The sequence below is a fragment of the Macrobrachium rosenbergii genome, chromosome 23 (assembly GCF_040412425.1).
Source record: "Macrobrachium rosenbergii isolate ZJJX-2024 chromosome 23, ASM4041242v1, whole genome shotgun sequence".
Classification (NCBI taxonomy): domain Eukaryota; kingdom Metazoa; phylum Arthropoda; class Malacostraca; order Decapoda; family Palaemonidae; genus Macrobrachium; species Macrobrachium rosenbergii.
In genome coordinates this window covers 58430002-58447630 of record NC_089763.1, presented here as the reverse complement: position 1 = coordinate 58447630, position 17629 = coordinate 58430002, and positions in this window count along the sequence as shown.

Genomic DNA, 17629 nt, shown 5'->3' with positions numbered 1-17629 from the left:
TGAAAATGCCACTACAAAGTATACTGATTCGAGCCTCGGGGTTTAACACGTGGAAGGTTCAAGAGACAAGCAAGGTTAAGGACATCTGTCCTTTGTGGCATTCTGAGTGATTCTCTCTCTCGATTTCTGTTGTATCGTCTATAAATAACTTTCGGGATTATGCATCACGTTCAACATGGGCGATGCAAAGGTCAATCTTCGCCACGTTTTCTATATAGACTGGATGGCATCAGTTAACCCTTGTTGAAGGTTCAGGATAAGCAGGGTGCCAACTTTCTTTTTTTTTTTTGGCCCCTCCCTTACCCGTTGTCTGGCGCTGTTGAGGAAGGCAGTCATTTTGAACAGAGAGGGGCTAGGCTTAACCAATTTGGGGAATGATGGAGAGAGTTTATGAAGAGGCGAGTGGAAACCCACAGTTCTAGTAATTAACACAATTGGAATTTATGTTATTTCTTTCTCAATTATGTCACAGATGTAAAACGGACACAGGTGGTTTGGAGAGAGGCTCCATTCATTGAAATTATATATATATATATATATATATATATATATATATATATATATATATATATATATATATATATATATATATATATATATATATATATATATATATATATATATATATATATATATATATATATATATATATATATATATATATATATATATATATATATATATATATATATATATATATGTATGTATATATATATATATATATATATATATATATATACACACACATACATATATATATATATATATATATTAAATATATATATACATTACACATACATACACATGTTTTATATCTATTCCATATAGACTAGTTTTCTGTCTCCACCTCAAGATATTTAGGAAAACAGACAAAAAGAGCTGAAGTCAATTCCTGAACATTTTCCCAAAAATCACTCATGTTCAAGTGACTAAGGCAAGGTCGTAACATTAAAAAAAGACTTACCATCTCTCCAAATTGATAACATCTTTCATGTTGGTTTCCTTACAATTCACCTTATCAATTTTGACCTTTAAAGGCCAAAATTAAACGCCACATATATTTCTTTATCAATTACTTCACAGCTGTCACATTTAAAGTATATTTTCACACTGCTCAGTATTAATGCAGTTCCAGAATAGTTACATTTACTGAGCTGCTTTTAAAAACAACTGAAGGTCAAAGCTACTATGCAGTTTGAGTACTTCACAAACATTTTTAGTGGTGTCCTCTTCACGTTAATCTACATGATTGTAAATTCCTAATAACTAATTCGGACCTTTAAAATTCAAACTTATATGGGGTTGTGGTCGTGTAATGTTTTGCAGCCTACTACGTAATTGGCGTACCCTTTTCTTATTGACAAATTATAATGGTAATTCCCTATATGCTAAGTTTCCTAAGTTTTACCATAAAACGTCACAAATCTAGAACACAAAGCGAGTTACAATTTTGATTCTGTACAACCTCATATGAGCCGAGGAATGTTAAGCTCATTTATTCACCTCTGAGTGGTATTAACCGTAATATGCTCTCAACTCTTGCATTTCATTTTGATCTCAATCGAAACAATTTTACCATTACAAAAGGTAAAAAAAACTCGAATACACAAATCAACAACATGGTAGCAAAGCTATGAACCAAATGCTATAAAAAAAAAAAAAATTACCGTGTTAGTTGTTTGTAACCTGATGATGGCTTATAGACTGTACCTCCCGGATATACGAGTACAAGAAAAAATATTCCATGAAATGTAAAAGACTCCTCCCCCCACAACCAGGCGTGCACAAACGCCTGCCACTTGCAATGCGAAGAAGAAAAAATTGAAATTAACAGCAACGTGTTCCCTGTGCTCCACCTGTCGTAGGAATGTGATATATCGAGATCTCCTTCGATGCAACACATTAATGCTGTATTGCATCCAAACAGGGGAAGAGATTTTAAAGACGACAAAATTACACAGAGAAATTATTTAAAAATCAGAGAATAACAAGGCCACGCTGAAACAACACACTGAACAAGACAAAAACAAGGAAATTCGCCCGACACAACCCTTACATTCACCCTCCCTCCCTTCCTCAATCGGTGGTGTAATTCGCATTATCTACAGATATGGTTGCTTATCTCCGTATTTGGATAAGACAAACGCTCTCACCAAGCGCAGTTTACCGGGCCATCTGGCCAAGAAATCAATTCCACGAGCCTCGACTTAAAAAGACGCGCACCTGCAACTTTACTCTTCATATGGAAATGAGCATCGCAAACGCTTTCTCGCCAAAGGAAGAAGTAAAAAGAGAATAGTCAGAAAAAGCAAAACAGCATTCTTTTGTTATTGTTACTATTCTCTTCTACTGCTCTTCACAATAATCTATTCTATACAATATTATATTATTCTGCCGGCATGCATGTAAGAATGTTACACTTGATGAAAAGTTGAATGCCATGACTGCAGATTTTCATAAATGTCCAAATGAGAGCATCAACTAACTAACGTCCAACTAAACTCGCGTGTTTCCAACACTAGTCCGAAGATGAATATTACTATTCCTATTGCCATTATTAATTTCATCATGGTTATAGTTATTATTATAACATCTTAAAAAGGAATAATTCTTAGACGAGTAATCGTTTCAAGCCAAGGATAAATTATATAGGCCCAAAAAAACAAGCGAAAGCGTCCACCAAACAGACTCCGGGGCTACTTTAATGCCAATTCATGCTATCCAAAGTGATATCAATTCCCATCCTAATCCTTCTGCTAAAGTCCAAACAATGAGCGCACTGGGGGAAACGGATGGCCAGTCGTTCCAGGGACAATCCGCCACTGCTTTGCATCTCCAAATCACCCTAAGCCTTTCCAATAAAGGGATACGAGAAAAGCTTTACTTTATGATTTCACCCGCGAAAAGAAGTCAAGGTCAGGCTGATACAATAGGTGGCATTTCGTATAAAAGCAAAACAGATAAAAAGAGTGAAAAATAAAGGATCAAAAAGCCGTTTTTCCGTTTGACTGACAATTTGTCGCTTTAATTGAAAGATAATTCATTCAAAATCCCTAGATTATTCGCTTCATTGGAAAAAAAGATCATTTTCCAGCCTAACAGTTTACAGTTCCAATCATGCGCCGCAGAAAATTGATTTAGTGATCACTGGTATCGATATATAACTATTTCAATCATAAACACTTATTGAAGAGCGTACAATTCACATTTGTAAATTATAATCATCAGAAAAAACAATCAATATCCACATACAGAATACTAGAAACCAACTTTACATAAAAGAAATATTGTCTTGTATATACAACTGTATCTCATTTACTAATTTACCAAATGAAAAGACATATTTGGCAGGGCCTCACAAAGTTTCGCCATCCGAGTTGAAGAAAAAAAAAAGAACAAAATCAAAAAGTAAATATAGTTAGTACAAAATGTCTGCTAACACTAACTTAAATAAAATTCTTAAGTTGACAAAATATAAACAATGAGTGACCAAGGGAAGATCAGCAAGAAAAGATTATAAGCTTAAAAAGCCTAATCTGTACAGTTGCCGGCAACGGTATATAATAAAAAAGAGAAACATTCTCAAGCAACTTAGATTTCGGAAAAAAGGGTTGTAATAATCGAGCTAAATATTTAACTCATTCATAACAGGCCCTTAGGGATAGATAGATAGAATACAGAATTTAGGTCAAAGGCCAAGCGTTGAGACCTATGAGGTCATTCAGCGCTGAAACGGAAACTGACAGTAAAAGGGATTGAAAGGTGTAACAGGAGGAAAGCCTCTAAATTGCACTATGAATCAATTTTTAGGAGAGAGTGAAAAATAAGACGGAAGAAAAATACGAATAGAGGTACAGTATAAGTAATGAAAGGGGTTGCAGCTAGGGGCCGAAGGGATGCTGCAAAGAACCTTAAATAATACCTACAGTGCACCGCATGAGGTGCACTGAGGGGACTACCCATCTACTGAGAACAGGCCCTTATGAAACTGGCTTTCCTGCGTATTTTAGGTAAGCAGCATAATACCCTAGTTTAATTTGTTATTTTCTTATACATACTACGATTCTCTTGAAATGCTCCCAGTCAATTTCACCATAAGACGAAACAACCAGTAAAGACCATGACGTTTTATTTCCATGAATTATTTTTCTGTCTACATGTCATTTTAGAAAATCTAATAATTCCTCTCGCATCTTTTCCCCTGAAGTTCTTAGCATCTCTATATACTTTTATAATTTGTTACTCGCCTTAGTTTTCGCTCATACAGTTAGTTGACACACACTCTCTCTCTCCACACAATATATATATATATATATATATATATATATATATATATATATATATATATATATAATATATATATATATATATATATATATACGCACACACACTAGCTGACCAAACTGGCGCTGCCCGGGAAAACTCTGAATGACAGTGTACAGGTAGAGGAGGGAAGGGAAGATGGAAGGGAGGAAGGGGAAGATGGAAGGGAAGGGAGGGAAGAGGAGAGGGAGGAGGGAAGACGAGAGGGGAATGGGGGTGGGAGGGAGAAGGGAGAGGGAGTTGAGGAAGGTGAAAGGGAGAGGGAGTTGGGGAAGGTGAAAGGGAGTGGGAGGGGAAGGGTAAGGGGGAGGGAAGGGGAAGTTGTGTTCCTCTATTAGAAAAGAATAAAAGGCATCTCCACTGAACAAAGAAAATAAATAAAAAATATTGTATTTGTATGATACATGCTCACGTGCGTGTGTGTTTAGAAGGACCTTATCAATTACGTGAAATGCACTGCACGGCAAATCGGAGTATCGTACAGGTATAATTCTTCATCAAAATGCACGAAGTCGTAGTGGATTCAATTTACGTGACCGTACTGCTAATTCGTTACCGTACGAAACTTCAGAAACTCAAGGAAGAAATGGAAGTGTGATCATTAAGCCTAGTACTTGAAACCATGGTGGCCATATTTTGATGGTGTGATCATGTAAGTGTTTGAGACAATTCACGACATTACGTTCAATAAACATGTAAACAATGACTTTGAAAAGCTTCTCGTTTGTCCCGACATTCTCTGAAGTCGGTCTAGGTAGGCTTTAGGTATCGGGAGCTATTAGCCCACGTTTCGAAAGGTGGCTGCACCTGTTAAGCAGTGTTCGATATAATGCAGTAGAAAAATATCATCATTAAACACTGATTTTTTTCTCCCATTCACTTCATTTTCTCCTCTACTCTACGTTTACTTTATTTGTTACTACTTGCTTCATTCTTCCCCAAATTTTTCAAATTCCTCGTGGTTGCATTATGTATACGCGGGATAATTTCTAGAACTGTTCCTCATCACTTTGACACCGGGCTCCCCTACCAACCCGCACCCACGACAGCCGACTGGTCTAACAGAAAACAGAAAACTCATTGCGTGTCGTTCATGAAACTTCGTTTATCGATATAGATGTTCAATGTTGATTTTATCTTGCTTTATGACTGAATGAAAGTAATTCTCATACAGTTAAACTCATCTGTTTAATTTTTTGGATGTACTAAACTCATTATTGGGTTTGCAGTTGGAGGGGTTTAATGACGTCACCAACAGAGGACTTAACAGGTAGTAGGCTCCAACATTCCAACATAAGAAATTGCTCAAAAATATGTAAAACCTACATATAATATAAAGACTTCAAAGTTGTTGGAAGAATAAACAATTTAATTGACCTGAACACTTCAGAATCTCTTTTAATAAAAAAAGACATTTCCAACTCTAAATACACAGTTGTCATCTACGCAATTGTTTGTAGCCTGTTTTGAAGTCTTACTAACTTATCACTGTTTTTTAAAGGGTTTTTTTCAGTCTCCCCACTTCCACTGCTCTTGTGCATAATTTCATGTTGAATCTGTTTTCTTATTTTTTTTTTATCTCACTCTAATTACTGATTTTCTGTGTTTTAGTGTTTGTAATATAATTTATATGAATGTTTTTAAATGTAAAGTTAAACTATTGTAGTGTCTAAACTTATTTCAGCCTTGACAATGCGACTGGAAAGTAAGTCGCAAAACGTCGGCCAATACACTATTTTATGTAGAAGATGCCTGTCCCTTCGCTTCACCTTTTGTATAATATATATATATATATATATATATATATATATATATATATATATATATATATATATATATATATATATATATATATATATATATATATATATATATATATATATATATATATATAATATATATATATATATATATATATATATATATATATATATATATATATATATATATATATATATATATATATATATATATATAATATATATATATATATATATATATATATATATATATATATATATATATATATATATATATATATATATATATATATATATATATATATATATATATATATATATATATATATATATATATATATATATATATATATATATATATATATATATATATATATATATATATATAGGAAAAAATGATGAAAATACGGACAGCAAATCTTTCGCCTTTGGAAGGGAATGTCATCACATGGAGGTGCACGGGTATGGTTTACATCAATGCTGCTCCTCATGTGGATGACCACAAGTCTCTTCAAATGAACTTATATACCACTGACATGTCATATGCGCTTCTCCGTTGCTGACTAGAAAAGACTCAAGAAGGTAGATGAAAAACAATAAAGTTAATGAATGCCATTTTGTAGTATGTTTTCTCTCTCCCCAACTAATGCAGAAACAGAGACCTCATGTCACATCATTGGTCTTGGAAGTCAGTTATCTGATAATTATAATTATAAAATCACGTTGACACTGCAGGTGTTGAATTCTTATTGATCTCTCTAAGAAAGGCCAAAAATATCCTTAGGCCAACAATTTATTAAGTTTCCTGGGATTCAGTATAGACTCTTCAAATGATTAAAGCCCCACAGCCAAATATACTTTGTGTACCTGTTCACGGAGTCAGAATCAATGCCTTCCAAAAGTGAGAAAGAATCTAAACTCATATGATTTTGAATTTTACCATCAATTCTGTGTGAGGCCAAAACAGTCAAGGAATCAGATATTTCCATCTCTGACGTGAAATAGAGCATCTAATGCGTGGTCATCGTAACAAGACCACTGTGTTATGGTTACCAAGATAACAAATCCGATATTGGTGAAACTATTATACACAACACGTATGCTAAATAAGAGCAGCCTGAAACCTAGCTGGGAATGCTCCATCATTATCATGTTGAAGATATACAATTTTCACAGAAATGAGACCTCAGTGTTGCAGCCTGAAGTAGAAGGAAGGCAAAGGATGCTACCAACTTGCCTGCATTGAAATGTGTCCCCTATATCAGAAAAACAGAAGTTCAAGACATCAGACACAACTCAGACTTGATTTAGGCCAGCACTTCTTAGGGTTCATAACTTAAGACATATACAATGACACGAAAAGACACTTGTGTGTGACATTCCTTCAGAATAGTCATACAATTCGGTGAATATCTGCAATGAACCAATATATAAGCACACTAGCCATATACATGCTGTATTGTGCATTTAATGAACACCATGCTGTTGCTCCAAAAGATTCATTTGAGCTACCTAATTCAACAGGAAGATCAAAAGTTCTAGTACACAATTCTTGTCAGCCACACTCAAGACAGAAGTCTACGAAAATCTAACCTGTTGACGGCCATCTTAAACATGTTTAGGGTCTCAACGCAAGAGATCAACTATAAAACTACTTTTTAAAACAACACCTTAGCCTTCATATTTCTAGAGATTTGCTACTTCCAATTAAGTTTTCCTTTTTATTTAAACTACTCACATATAGCACTTATGATCACAATTATTGTAACAGCAATTGACAGTAATGAACCAGTAACTCGAACCAAGGCAAATTATCCAGTCTAGAATCTCCCTACTTTTAAGACCCTTTCCTTGCTTTTAGCATCTCTACATAAAATGAGGTCTTGTCAATACGTATACCTCATGTACTTTGTGTGGCCAAAAATGCAAGTGCAATTACTGGGTTCTTACAGTTTGTAGTAGTCGTCTGCATTACAGTATTTGTATTTATTAGATGGCTTTATAGACCACTGTTCTTTTGCTTTAGATGCTGTGGATATCTGCACTGTCATATTACAGCAGAAAGTCATAATTTTGGAACAAGCTTACACACATACTGTACATATACTCGTACATAATTATGTGCACATGATACTTTGTCGTCTTTCCTTAGTAACGGAAGGTTGCCAGCCCCTTGTCATTCTCAACTCAAGCTGGGGGACTAACTTCGTCGATCAACTACCTCAATTATTGCTTAGGTCAACAGCAGCATAACCGGTTTTGACACTTGTTTTGGGGGATTCAAACACTTGTCCTCCAGCTAACGAGAATTATCTAAATCACAGGAACAAGACGACCCTCTACCACACATGCATCTACCTATATATATATGTGTGTATACTTGCATACATATTCAACATATTTCTCTTTAAGTGACCACTAGCTTTATTGTTTTCCACTAATGAGAAAATATATCGACGGCTGAAATGTCTGCATTGCTAATAAACGCAATTTCATTAGAAGAAAGTCATTGAAAAAATGAAGATGAGGAAAACTGAATGTCTCTCTGGAAGATCAAAGAGTCCCATTCAGTAAAATCTAATCACACCAAAGAAGGAGAAAGAGTGGGGGAGGGACGTAAATGTTATCTCTATGCCTCAAAAACCATATTTTAAGGAGTAAGGGGAGGGGGAATGCTTACCCTCCATGGACCATTGGTGTTCCACAGCTATCGCCTTAACATGCTTCCAGGGAGCTATCGAGGCTTCCAGGGGGGTAATCCAGGGCACTCGTAAGGGCCATCGTCCAAAGCCACCACCAGTAAATGGCCTGCCCGCCCAAGATTACATGACGACGTAAACTTGATTAAGACTAGCAGAGTCTTCCTTAATTCTACCAACATATGCTCTAAGGAATTATAAAGTATACAAAAGGGAATTTTTTTTCTCTTTTCCACATGCGAGTGGGCGTTTGTGCTGCCGCTTACTTAACTTGTTTAGAATGTGAATAACTAAAGAGACAACAAGAAATATATATTGGTACGCAAAATTATGTTTCCCCACATAATTTAGTAGATGCCACTGGAAGTTATATGCTCATTGGAGTAAATAAAAAATTATGCTTTGGAACAAGTTACTAAGAAGGAAAATATATTGCTAACATGCCAATTAGCTCCTCAATTGCTGTCTTCCTAATCATAACGAAAAGGCAGCAATAACACGGAACTTAAACATATATATTTTGAGATTAGTAATTTAAAAAATAATTGGCGGTTCAATGCATGAATTTCTTGGCCTTAAAAATCAGTGGGAAATATGCGAGATTTGCTAACCCTGCTTTTCGCCATGCAGTATCCTTTTTAACGTTCCAAGGAAAAGAAATGGTTGCTCTTTGCGACTAAATACTGCACATATATAATACTTAGATAAACCTTTGCCACGATGTAATCTGGCAAATACACAACCTAGAGTTACAGTGCCTTAATTACGTTACGAATCCCAAGTATTTTCTAATTATACTAATACAGAAATTAGTTAACTGCTAATAATAGGATAATCTGATTGAAGAGTAGGGAACACCAGACGTTACAAACGGAAAGCTCCGCCAAAGAAAGTCGTAATCTATAGCTCACATGTTCTCAAGGAAGCTATCAACCGGCTAACATCTTTAACACCTTAAATGGGGTGACATGATCAGATCATCATGACACTAGATTGCTCAAGTCACAATTTTTATTTCGCAATACAGTTTTCTTCTACACCTTCATTTTATTTTTTTTTCATCAGAATTGGTCTAAACTAACTCACTGCCAGCTAACTGATTTATTTGACAATAAATATACTCAACCTATTTTTTTGTACTTCCATGCTAATAACGAGTATTCATACAATTAGTACGTAACATTATGTTTTTATTAATATACAAAATAATTATGAAGTACAATAAAAAATGAATACTATTAACCCATAACACAAGTATATTAAGGTCTTGAAATGAAGTTTCATCAAGATATAATTAGCTTCGGCTGATTTACAACTAAGTTTTGAATCCAATTTTTCTTCAGACGTTCAGTGTAAGCTTATCAAAGTTTTGTGTCTCATTTTTTTCAAGCATCCCGTGTATACTAATTATTTTTTGTTCTTCCATGGGAAAACAGCACTAGGGAATGAAAAAAACAAGAACAGTCATCTGCTAAAAACAGTAAATTCAATAACAAGAATTTTAATTGGTTAGAGGTTTCATTATATATAAAAATTTGCAGCAAAGACAGAAACCAGACAACTTTATTAGGGGGTAAACCACTCAGCCTTATATTTTTACTGCTTTCAAAATTATTCTTCATGATCAACAAAATCAACAGTTAGAAAACAATTATATAAAAACCTCTGTTTTAACAGTTTTTTTCCTACAGCACCAAAGTTTGAAAACTTCAAGTCCGCGTAAAAATTAGGAGATTTATTTTCTTTTCCAATTAGAGTAACATTTACCACATAAATGACATTTGTTAAGTAAATTAAACATGGAGAGCTGTTTTCTTTTTTTACGACAGCCTTTTCATATGTTTGATTGTATTGCTTTTTTCTTTGATTACATATTCTGAGCTGAAGTTTCAATATATCTTTCTAGGGATAAACACATCAAGCGTGTATTTCTAAATCATCTCATCCATACTAGACCAATAGATCTTAATGATGAATCATTTTCTAAGAGCAAATCGTCAATTTTTTACGTTTTTAATATCTCTTTCCATCCTTTGAAATTTGAAACAGTAAAATGTTAAGAGCGTAGGACCGTACAGTTTTGCTGGCAAGGTAAGCACATAATTCCCCTTTTCCCAGTCACAAGAGATGCGTCAAGCATTTCTCATCCATAAACGGCTCTGCTCTAGAACCTCCTACCTCCCTCGATACAGGACTTTTGGATTTCGGAAACAGATGGCAGTTAATAATGCTATGCAGCTAGGGCATCTTAAATCCAGCTGCAACTCCGTTTACTGTTCATTTATATTCGCTTATGAACATTCACCTGTCCATTCATGGCCGTTACAATAATAAACTACGAGCAAATATATGTTTGGTCTAAAGTCCGAAGTTTATCAATATTGAAGAAATGTTTTGATATAAAAATATTTAGTCCGCATCTCAAGGTTTAGTTTTCAGAAAGCAATGGCATATCTGAAAATGTCTTAATCTCACTTGAAGAATACCAGTAATTTTTTTGAAACGATTAGGGTGTTAAATCTTACTAATATGGTGTTGAATCCTTGTTCACTAATATACCTTTATGGAAACAGTTTGATTTCTTAAGAAGCTAATTTGATCACTAATGTATCTGTAAAGGAATAGTGTAATTTCTTAGTACGCAAATTCGATCAACTAAGTTTAAACTTACATGAACATAATTTATTTTTTTTTATATTATAGAACATTGCTCCTCTCTCTCTCCTGTTTTAACTAATAAATATATGGAATATCTTGAGACTTAATTGTTGTGTGTGTGTGTGTGTGTTGGGATGGCCCAAACTAGTGTACTATTCTTCTTTATAACTACGTCCTCAGGCTCCCGTCTGAATTAGATATCTGGTAACTAGACGACTGTGATGGTAGCACCTAAGTTAAAAAGGGCATGGAGCTAGGAATTTCTTCCTAAGACTTGCTGAGATCCGGAAGGCAAATACTCTCGGGTGCCAGTCAATGTATGGGAAAAAGGTCATAGAAGAAAACTATAATCAACCATATATCTTTTCCGCTTGGAAAATTAACATAAAGTGGGCTTATTCGTCAGTAAGAACATCATTTACGTAAAGACCAGATTTGACAAAAAAAGATGAAGCATAATTGTTTGTACGGAGTTTGTGCACAAGCCGCTGTCGCACACCCCATAATCTGGACCGCTTAGAAGTGCTACGTATTTAGTGGATGGAACCCACCCGTGTACTGCCTGAGGTCGGTGAACTGAAATTGTTACTGACCTTGACAGTCAGGTACATACACTAATGTTCTTATTTGTTGTACAACAGCTCTTATCTCAGTATATAAAATATATGGAAAGATGATTAAGGTGGCAGTGATAGACTAACACCTTTTGTAGACTATAACCCCTTCAACCCATTTGACCACTCATGGAAAGTTAAGAAAGACTAAGAAAAAAATTCTCCGAGGGGCTATCTGGAAGGGAAGACTCGCCATTTTGTGTGTAGTATTTCTTCTCTGTTTTTCCTCTTATAATTAATTGAATTTCCTTCCTAGTGGAGGTGATCAAATTAACACCAGGGGTGACGTACCCCCTACTGTCTACGCTTTTAAGTGCCAGTAGGGGTTAAACATATACACACACAAAAAGAAGAGAGAGAGAGAGAGAGAGAGAGAGAGAGAGAGAGAGAGAGAGAGAGAGAGAGAGAGAGATAAAACTGTGCGCGACTGAAAGGCTCGAGTTAGTATTTCAGTGTCTGTTCTGCCTTTTCCGGTACTGGGCTCTTAATGGAATGCGGTCTTAATTTGGACGAACATCAGGGTTGTATCTATTAAAGTTTCATATTTTGAGACAAGAGCATTTTACTCTCGTAACATCAATAGTGTACGTTTCCAGTGGTTTTATCTTTTGTTTTGACCTGTATCTGACAGATTTTAACAATAGGGAATACTTTCAAATATGACAAATAAAAACAAACTCTGAGAGCCACACTCAGACTGCTGTAATAGGGTCCAAGTACCTCTATGAAGCAATCATTTATGCTGATGTAGATATTGCTCTTATTGTATTTTGTCAAAATTTTCTTTATGAGATGCACAGGACTATTAAGATTTTGTGGATTTTTTTTTTTTTTTTTGCATTAATAGATATCATGCATTCATGTGGTAACTAAGGAAGCATGTTTCTTACATCGATTTTAATAAAATATTCAGGATATTTATTTTCAACAGGTTGAAAAGAAAATAAAAAACTTGGATATGTAAAAGCGGATTTTAGAAAACGCAAGGCTCGCACAAATCAAATATTTGTGCAAAGACATGTTGCGCAAGAGTGAATGGAATTTAAAAATCCCCTTCTGCTGGCATTTGTTAATTACGAGAAGGTACTTGACAACGCCCACACACCAACATTACAAAGGGTCATGCGTCACTACGGCATTCCTATTAAATATGTAAAGCTAGTTGAAATCATCCATTAACGAAGAAGATGCAAAGTTAATTTTGATGGTGTAGGTGCTAGTGTCTTAGCATTTAACTCGGATGTCGTGAGTTCACGCCTCCAACGGGCCCGATGAAAAATCACTGGCTCTGTATCAGGGTCAGATACTACCGCGGTGAAGAATCTGTGATGGGGAGTTGAGGTAGCGGACAACTGAAAGTAAGCAACTTTTACAGATTACATTACATATCTAAGGAAATGAGACTGAAGTAAAACTAAAATAAAAAAAAAGTAATGAGGACAGATTATGTACAAAGTGGTTAAATAACATTAGATGGGGAAAGAAATAACACAGCAGAGGCTTTGAAATGTATAGGAACAACGATATCCAGCACAGATTCTATAGAGATGAAATGCAGTAAAAGACTATATAATGAGCAATGTCAAGAAGGAGCAGGCTAAAAACAACTTCGAAATCAAATAGATTGAGATCACATTAAAATGCAAGTCTGCTACTATCTTTAAGCCAGGGTATGACAATGAAACTATATCTAAGATTTTGTCGCTTTGAAAACAAAGCTTTCAAAAGAAATATGAGGAGTTACTTAGGTTAAAGTGAGAAAAGATCACTTTAAAGGAAATTGCGTGTAGGTAGGATAATGATGAAAGTGCAATGCAGATAGCTTGGACAATTATGTCATTCGCACAATACCTGGGAAAATTGTATGATACACTTGGCACCAGAATAGTTAAAGGCCCTGACCTACTTGGATAAAAACTTTGAGAAGGGAAGCTGGGGATTCCTGGAGATTTGTGAAAAAAACATACAGAAAGGACGAGTAGCGGGATTGTGTGTGTGTGTGTGTGTGTGTGTGTGTATATATATATATATATATATATATATATATATATATATATATATATATATATATATATATATATATATATATATATATATATATATATATATATATATATATATATATATATATATATATATATATATATCGAAATTACAATTACCTCGGTATATCTCCGTTGGAGAATTGTGCCGAAGGAATTTATATAAGTGATAAATGAATTGGAATCGTGGGGACACGAACCCGCGACGAAAGCCTATTCAGCGACTCCAGTTGACGTAAACCATTGAGCCATCAACTGGAGTCGCTGAATAGGCTTTCGTCGCGGGTTCGTGTCCCCACGATTCCAATTCATTTATCACTTATACAAATTCCCTTCGGCGACAATTCTCCAACGGAGATATACCGAGGTAGCGTGAATTTCGATATTGCGACATTTGTAGCTTCATGATTGTATATAAATCACGGTGTGATAAAATTTATATATATATATATATATATATATATATATATATATATATATATATATATATATATATATATATATATATATATATATATATATATATATATATATATATATTGTTACGTGTGAGGGTCTTGGTTGATCATGTATTATTCAATTTACGTAGTTTTCACGGCCCTGCAAACCAAGATTACACGTAACCTGCCACTTGAAGCCAAAAGTTAACCTCAAAGACAGTCGTTAATTAGCCAAAGGTCGCCAGTTAAGGGTTATTAACCTTAACAAAGAATATTTGAGATGAATTTGATTTTAAACGCAACGGTTCTTCCAACATTCGGAAGCGAGGCATACAAAAGCATCGAGATTTAACCTGATTTTGCTTACCCTAAATCCTAGGTATTTTACTGGAATAACGGGGTTGAAGCTAACAATATAATAATTAGGCTTAATCTAGACTTCGTAAACACATATACATTAAGTGGGGATGAAGGAGGAAACAAAAGAAATGCGAAATACAGAAAAAGATAAAAGAATGGGCGAAGTTTTGAACAAAAAGCGACTTTACCTTAGGACGAACGTTGTGCGCACCAACACCGCTGGAGGGGGCTTCGGGTGCAATTGCTTCTTCACTTCACTAATAGCATAATAAAAAAAGAAGGGGGACAGGGCCACCTTCCAGACGTCTGCCCGAGACGGCGGCTAGTTTCTCTCTGTAGTTCCCTGACCGGCCTGGGTCAAAACAGGCCTACAGTCATGCCTTAGGGTCTATGCTCTGTTAAAAACATTCGCCACGAGAGACAGGTAGAAAGGAAAAAGGACTTTAGGACCACCTATTCTTAAAGTTGAATATGGAAATTTCTCCTATGGGGTTAAATGCCTAAATGCTACCTATTCCTTTCTCCAACGGATGTTAAAGTTTGAACTGAAGACGCTCCTATGCGGACAATGGCTTTTCCCGGTCTTGGTCAGGCTGATATTATTTACAATCAAATGTTACGAGGGCTTAACAGCAGTAATATTTATAAAAGCTCCCCCTTAAGAGGGCCTTCACTCCCTTTTCGGGCGTGAAGGTCTGTACTAAGCAAGCTGTTCGCCTCTATTAGGTTACTCTTCTTCCCTGAGCAGATTAGTCCTGGTTAGCCTACCTAGCTACAGAACTACCTAACCCTAGATAGGATATGAGCTATAATCACTACTTTACCTAATTCTAGCAGTACTAGAAGGTGCTCACGGTTATTATAGGCTACCTCCTACAATCATGATGTGTTTTAGACCTAGCCTAGTGGTACATTCTATGAGATTCCCTAGCCTAACCCGACCGTAGCACCAACATAAGAGTTAATATTCTAACTAAATTACAACATGGTTTATGTTTAATACAATTAAAATTTACTAGTTAATTCATGAGGGTTGCCTCATATGATAAATGGGTGCCTCACTGAGGTCTTAGGCCATGCGTGTCACGAGCATCGTGGCTCGTTTCACAATAGTTAAGATTACTGAAATTAGTTAGGCTACTTACATGATTACTGCGGCTCGGTGGTAAGTGGAAAGAACAAGGCTACTAAATTGATGTACTGTACTTTAAGGTGGCCTAGGCTAGGTACAAATAAAAGGAAGAGATCACACTGGCTACCTTCTCTGGGCAAGGGGCCAGGATCACTCTTAGATGTTAGGGCACTGTGCCGAGAGGGCACTAGTGCCAGGAGGAGCTTATAGCTCGGCAACTACTGGGCTCTCTTCCGTCCCTTCTTCTTCTTCTTCGGGTTCCTCCAAGGCCTATCAGTAGCTAGCCTAGCAGGTGATGAAAGCACCGACTCCGGGGACAGGCCAGAAGGGCTAGCGGGCGCGAAGTCATGGGCAACTGCAAAAGCTGCGGGAGGACTCCCTACTCCAGCTGCTGCGACAACCGGAGCAAGAGCGATCTCGACTTCTGCATCCGAGGATGCCAGTTCCTGGTCTTCCAAGGAAGGGTACCATTTCGATCCTCCATGGGTTCATCCCCTGAGTCAAATTTTGCAAAGAAGAAGGTTCGGGTGCTGGAGGCTCTCCAGTCGCGATGATCAGCTGCATGGGGAATCCTAAATCTCCCGGAGGAGGATTCGCCTCATGATTTAGACCCGGCATGGGGCCTTTTCCACTGGTAGCTCAACGTCCGTGGCGGACGGAGTCTGGCACTGCTCAGTGCTCGCAAGTGGCACTGGCAGCAGTTGAGGATCAGGCATGCCTGACAAGGGGTCCGGAGGTGCAATACCTCTCGGACGACTTGGTTTGGCTGCGGCAGAGGTTCCTGCCCCAGCAGGAGATCGTAGCCTCTCGGTGAGTTTTGTTCGGGGCGTCCGCTGGGCGTTGCTTGTTTGGGCAGCCCTCCCAATTGGTGGAGTGGTCTGCCTGCTTGCACGTCCTGCAGCGGTACTGCTCCTCCTGAATCTCTCTTCGCGGAGGGGGAAGACCTCTTGGTGGGCCAGCCCTTCGCGATTGGAGAGGGCTAGGCCTGGAATAGTTTGGGTTGTGCGCCCCTTCCGCGGACCACTTTGGTGGGCGGAAGGTGGAGGTTTGACCTTATTGAGAGTTTAGATGGGGCCTCCGTGGAGGAGGTAACGTGGCTGCGGAGTGGCGTTGGTAACGGGCTTCCGCAGAGAAGATCCCGACCCAACAAGAAGACCACTCCGGGACGAATTCCACCTACCACGCCAAGGCGGTGGGGTATCGTGCCCCAAGGTGTCGTGAACCTGGAGTTGGACTGTAGGAACGGTGATGGTGTGGCCCTCTATCCACTTCATTTCCCACCGGGTTTCTTCGTCAACCACAGCACCGGCTGGCACTTGGGCCCTGGTGATCAGGCTAATATCTGCCGCAGTGTCTACTGTGACCGGAAGGGTCACGGGCAGGCTAGTGCTCTGAAGAGGGGCCACCGAGATGAACTGGGTTTCCAGTCTCTCGGGGTAAAAGATCCGGTGCGGACCAGCAGCAGAAAATGAAGTGCTGATTAGGTTGACAAATTTGGTGGTGGGGACATGATGTGGACAGGCCGAGATCCAGCATTGTAGTGGCTGGCAGCCCCACAGGATTTGCACGGGCCTTTTGGATGGGCTCGGTGGCCTGCAGTA